This window comes from Serinus canaria, chromosome 1, assembly GCF_022539315.1.
Source record: "Serinus canaria isolate serCan28SL12 chromosome 1, serCan2020, whole genome shotgun sequence".
NCBI classification, from domain to species: Eukaryota; Metazoa; Chordata; class Aves; order Passeriformes; family Fringillidae; genus Serinus; species Serinus canaria.
The window spans coordinates 95,658,781-95,665,738 of record NC_066313.1 but is presented as its reverse complement, the minus strand read 5'-3'; positions in this window follow the sequence as shown (position 1 = coordinate 95,665,738).

The window sequence follows — 6,958 nt, the reverse complement described above, 5'->3', positions numbered from 1 at the left end:
GGATAAATTGACTACAAAATTGTTTGCATATTTTTTAAAAAGCACCTATCAGGGAGAACCTAAACACTGCTTGAAAATGTAGTGTTATGTTTGTCACCCAAATGTCTGTACCTATGACAAACACAGTGTCAAACAGGCTAGAATTTGCATGGCCTTAAGCTTAAGGACAGAAATAAAGTATTTAGCAAAATGTATATTCAGAAAGAGCTCCTTTCAATGCCCTGCAGTCTCTTCATGAGACCTTCATAAATGGCTCAAAAACCAACCTATTGCTAATCCTAAGGAAAGCCACATAAAATCCCATGCTGCATCCAGTCCTTAATTCCACATGATGGCTCACAGCTTGCCTGCGCTCAATCCCACATGGACCACATACCCACCTCATTCACCAGCTGTTCTCCCAAATCCAAGCACTGCCTTACAGTAAGTCTCTTCTAGCCACCAGCCCAGAGGCAATTTCCCTCCAAGCCAGGTGGAGGTAGGCAGGGGCAGCCTCACAACAAGGCAGTCTGTGTGTTGCTACCTATCCCTAATGTGCGATTGACTACTTAAATCCCCACACATGGCTTCAGCCCACGAAGTACAAAAAGCACAGCTGCTTTAACACTGATGCAACAGGCTAGGTGAGAAAAATGGCAAAACTGAATCCAGGTTCCACCCTCTAGTGGTTTTGCATCACAGGCTCCTGAGCAGAAAAGCAATGATTGATGTGAGCCATTAAAAATTGTGATTGGTATGGGACCGAAGAATGCAGTCCTACCACAAGAAGGATGTTTGAGCTGGGGTTTATTTCTCCCTCAGCAGCTCTGTCTTTCACAGTGCTGTAGCAAGAACTGCTATGGGGTGTTCTGCATAGGGTCTCTGCTGCAGGATCTGAGAAAGCCCGGGTTTCACTGACTGCCTGCACCTGCCAGCATGGCACTAGCAACCATGGGCCAGATGTTGCAGCAGAGGCAGGTAAAACCACTGTGCTTGTTGTTTGTCTGCTTGCACATTGTGCACACCTAAGCCAGTATTCTGCCAGCTCTCTTCCTCCATAACTAACAGTTATTCTTCATGTGTTTGTGCTTTATTTTTTCCATCTTTCCTCTCATGCCACAGGTCTCTGAATGCTCTTGTAATAACTAGATAGAACAACAGCCAACCTCTCCTGGCTTGGAGCAAGAGTGATTTACATTTACAAAAATACCCTAAATAAAGGAGAGCAAAACCATGAAGTAAAAGCTCTAAAATGCTCCAATCAGTTTAAATTTATAATTAATTGTACATGGAGGGACCCTCTCACACAAATGTATGCCTAAGCACCTGTGTCAAGCTATTGACTCTAGATTCTCTAAGCAGAGAGTAAGTGGTGTGGCTCAAGATCCTGTGCCCAACACCTACTTCAGGGCAAGATCAGCCACACCCTGAAGTCCTACTTCTTTCCAAGGTCTGTGGAAGTTGTTCAGACAAGGGTATGTCAGATCCATCATCCCTATTTTCTGGGCTGAATCCTACTCTACATGCTTGAGCAGCAACAGAAAAAAAAGTTTGAGGGCATAGGTAGGTTGGGGGCTTTTTTTGGCTCTTTACCAGAAGAACCCAAATTTCAGATTTGTAGTGGGACTTTGGCTCACTCCAAATGCTCACAGCTTGGGCTGTTATTTCACAGACAAATTACTTCTGTATCTCCTAGCAGGCTGGTGGCAAGGCTGTCCGCAAGGTGTGCAAAAAATAAAAAGGAAACCAAGGGCTGTTTGGGGAAATCAGAACATGCAAGTGGAAATATCACTCTCTAGCTCAGTGAGAAAGAATTCTTCCTTCCTGTGGCTTTCAGGGCCCTTTCTGTAAAGTGACTTTGTTAGGAACAGTCTAAAAGGAAGCCTCATGCAGCAGGGTCTGTACAGTGCATAGCTAAATTTCTGAGGTGGAGTAGGCACCAAATCCAGATCTCCCATTGTCCAATCCACCTTTAATCCACTGCATCTAAAGGACTTGCCACAGCATTTCCAGCCTGCTCCTCCTGCCACAGCAGTTGCTCTTGATGTAACACAGGTTGCACTGCCATTGGCAAGAGGCACGTGTCCTCCAGCAGATCCAAGTACAAAACTGGTGCTCAATCTGTACATCCCACATGGCCTTGCAAGCCTGCCAGGGGTGCTGAAAGCCCAGTTTGTCTTTTTAACATCTAAATAACTTTACTGCAGAAAACTTAAGCAACTACAGCCGTACAGATTGCTGTGCTAGATTTAGAAAAAGAAAGGATTTGTGGATTGCTCTCTTTAGCTCATCTGATCTCAGGCTATATTTTTCTTTAGATACCTTCTACCCTTGCCAGAGCTGGGCCTCAGGTAACAGCAACAACTTATCTTGTCACAGCAAGAGAGGGACAATTAATTCAATGAGTGGGTCTAACAACATAAACAACATAAGAAATTTGCACATACCACATAGAAACAGAGCAGTTCTCATTTAACTTCTTATTTTCTTCTGATGCATGATTTCATCAGCTTCATCATCATGCAGAGCATAATTCTGTTACTATGGTAAACAATTTATCTCTCTCATTTTATTAATAGTCATTCCAAACAATTAAAAAATTGAATCTACAAATTTAGGTTTATGCCTTTGGCAAAGGCAGCCTGTTTTGAAGATCAGCAGCTATAACTTTCCTACCCAGAAGACCTCACTATCCAAGGCTTGTGTTATGTTCGCACAGATGTTCACAAACAAATCCAGTCTATGATTATTTTCAGATTAATGACATCCTGCTCCATTAGAGCATTGCCAAATCATCCTTTTATTGCCAGTCTTGCAAGGTTTTGTGTTTGTTTTTTTTTTGTCTAAAGCTCCAACTCTAAAAGACACATGATTAGTCAAAACCCTCAGTTTTCCTTCCTAAAGTCTCGAGCAAGCCTTGTCGCAAGCTTGACTCATGTTACCCTAGGGGCCCAAAGAACAGAAGATAATTGTCACATTTTCTTAACCACTTCCAAGACTTTTAAGGGTCTGACTCATGATTTCTAATGCCTACAGTTGGCAATACTGCATATACATTACATGTGTCATATCATCCATATGCCAGTAAACAAAATCTTTAGGAAATGTCCAATTAGTTACTACTCACCCTGTTTATAATAAATGATTTTTTAAAATAATGTTTAAATCTCCGGTGCCAAAGAAGTTATATCACTGCAGTAGTCACTCACAGCAACAGAAAATAAATTCCTCATTAATCTGATTAAAAACAATTAGTAAAATCTACCTCCTACTCAGATATGCATGTAAAACCTAAACAGAACTACTTTTGATTTCTTAACTCAGCAGCCTAAAAAACAGAAGGTAAGCCATGAAAACTCTTACTAAATATCAACTATGCAAGCATTTGCTGTACTGCTGTCATTGAAATATAAACATAAGAGACAACTGGTGAAGGTTTGTTCCATCTAAGGACTCTGTCATTGTGTGCTTACCAGTGCCCTCAGCCCAACAGTGGAAGAACCCTGCAAGGGCTGGAGGCATTTTGGGGAGAGCTGCAGCTTACCTTAGTCCTGCTACTGAGAATAACACCTTCACCAGGCCAGCTACCTGGCAGCAGATTTGTCATATACTCAGTTTCTAAGAAACTTCTGCAAAAAGAAGGGCAGAATGTTTGTTTATAACATGAGATACTATTATAGCATTTATATGTTTGAATTCAAATTTATGGCAAAATTTGATGTTTTGATTACTCATGTTAACATTTAACCAGTTTTACACTTTAGAGAAAGGCCCTCATCTTTAATGCTTGGCATCAAGTAAGAAGAATCAGAAAGCCACATATAAAACAGAAATACCCCCACCATATAAATACATACAGTGGGACTAATTTCAGGCATATTTAAATTATCCATTAACTCAATTAGATATTTACACAATTCAGTTCAACTCTTTCATTTTGCCTCTCCTTTCAAGCCTACAAATAAAAACCTCATCTATGATGTACAGATGTGATGATTATACCTCAGAATGAATCAGAAACATATAAATGGTTAAGCAATGTATGTGCTCAGACTTGCTTAGTCAGAGTCAGAACTGTTCTTCTCTGCATGAACATCATGAGCATGTTTTCCACAACTTTCTGGAATAATAAAAAAATATATAAGCAAGGAAAGAAAGGGAGCAAAGAAAGAAAATACTTGGGAGATATTTTTGTTTCAAGGACTTTAAAGGTTATTACCCTAATTATCAGATTGGAAATTATGAATAGCTTATAATTAAAGACTAAAAAATGTCTAATAAATTGAACATGTACTTAATATGATCTATTAGAAGCCCAACCTGAACACTACCACTGTAATGGAAGTGTTGTTGCTCATTTTGCCAGGAACTAAACACATCTCTGCATTTCTTGCTACAAAAACACACTTTGTTTTCTGGCATCACACCAAAATATCCCTAAGAACATATTTGTATGATTCAATGCTTTAGTACCCGGGTTGCTTCCCCCAAATTAGATCCAATACCTTGTATTGGTTAAGAAAGTAATTTTTAATAATAACTTCCCACCATCTTTGGAAACAAAATGGCAGAGATATTACTCCATTCCATGGAATACATTATTAAATGTCAGTGATGGGATTTATCAATCTGCATCTGAGCTTTGTTCATTCTCTTCACACCATTGCCCAGCTCACATGATCTAAGCAACCACTCCCAATTGACAGACAGCAGGGACAATGTGCACTTCATTTTCCCCCTAATTTTCTTCTTTAAGACAGACTTCTTTTCATCTTTGAGCACAAGTTTATACTTCACTGATTTTATTCAGCTTGCTATAATCTTTACCCTTAATGCAAAAAAGTCATCTGCTATGTGAGTTAGATGGGGAAAATACATTATGCATGCAATAGAGAGAATGCACTGAGTTAGATCTTAGTAAGCATCTACATCTGCCACTCAGTCATTGCTGATAACATTTTCCTGAAGCCATATATATTCCAAACTTTGGTTTAGGAGTTGGGGGGAGGGGTGTTGTCACTGAAGTAAAAAACACCAAAAACTGAGACAGAAATACTGTAGTGTTTCCACCTCTGACTCTAGCAGTGTAGTACCTGTATTCACTAATTTCATTTAAAAAAAGCATACAGCTATACAAAAAGCAGAAAATCATTCCAAATTCATTGTTTCATAAGCAAGTGAAAAAGTTGTCTATGTAACTATAAACACATCAAGGTTTTACTGGTTATGGTCAAAGGAACAAAAAATGAACATACCATCTAGAACTGTTGTTCCTGGGAATCTCGAGACACTGAGATGTATTAATATATAAAACAGAACAGGTATCTTGACTTGTAATGTGATTAAGTGCCATCACAAAGATTTTGCAGTGCACAGGATGAAAACATAACACATTTAGCCAAAGCATGCTTATGCTGAGGCTATTTGGCATTTTATCCTTGAATTTAGACTAGCCTTTGTGCGCTCTGAAGTGCAATCTTGCTTTCTGCCTCTGTTATTGGTCAAGAAGTTAAAAGTGATCAAACATGCAACAGCCCAAAGTTAAGACAAGGCTCTCTGTCCAAGAGCTGTCAGCACTGAGCTTTTCTACCACAATAAAGACTTGACTTGAGACTTGATGAAGAATAAATGTTCCTTCCTTCCCCCTGCCTTGAGCAGCTTATTTCCACCCCAGCATACATATTTTTGGAAGAGATGCTAAAGATGCCAGTGGAGAAAATGTGTAATTTTCACAAAATGAAGGATTTAATATACTCATATACATTTTAACTCCAATAACAATCTCCCTGGCATTCTTCCCAAATGTGTTGATGACATTTTTGATGATATAAACACGAAAAGCAGTAACAGCTTTTTACATCCAATCAGCTTTTTATTTCCTCCCTGACTGCAGACATTTCTCTCAGCATAATCCAAAGCAAGGTTATCCTACACTAGAGTTAGACAAGTTCCTATCAAACATTCCTGACCTAAGAGGTGATGATACAGTTGCTGTTAGCTCACACCAAATGCCAAGGAAAACCCTAACACGTGCATAAGCTTTCAGAATGGGACATGGAACATATTCTTAATTAGCACTTGGCCACATTTACATTCATCATCTCAGTTGAAAAGGACCCCCATGAAAGACTGAGATTTAAAACAGGAGCTTGAAAAACACAACAGCAAAATCAAAGGCAACATGGCAATTCTAGACATTACACTGGATTGCACAAGAACAGTATTGAATATTAAAGTTATATTTTGTTTATTCTTCTTTGGTAAACTTTATTGTCTATGCAAAGCACTTAACATAAGGTCAGTTTCATGGTCCTGTGGCACCACATAAATTTCCTCAAGTACCTTCCTGTGTCAAGTCAGAGCAGGTACTGAAATGAGTCCTATGAGTGAAGCCCAAGCACCTAGGGCATGCAGGTGGCATCTCTCTTCCCACCCATCAGCTGCATCACCTGCTTCTAAACCTAGGCTGCAATTGTTCTCCTCTGCCTTTTCCCAAGAACAGTCGTATCCAAAAACCCAACATCACACTCCCTATGGGAGCACCCCACTCTTGAAGGGAAGTGCAGGACTCACCTTCAGCATAGAGACTTACCAGTGTAAAGATGCACTGTAATTACAGTGGGATAATTTCCTGAAAGACACAAACAAAACTGCCTTCCCTTGGAAACAGAGCACGAGGGACTTGGACAAACAGGTATGTTGTTATAAACTATCACTGCCCATTAACCTGCTTCCTCAGCTCAGCTCCTCTGCTGCAGAGGACCATCTCTAAGTCTGCTGACAGACTTGTTCCTCTGAAGCCTCCTGTACCCTGCTTCAGTCAGGCTTTTATATTCCTCCAGCTAGTCCACACCATTTTGACTCAATCAGGTTAGAAAACACAGTATGAGTAACTCTACAAAGAGCAGCTAAATAATGAGAAATAGTTAAGTGCATCTTCCAACACCTCAGATGGATGTGGATCCCATCAAGTATCTGA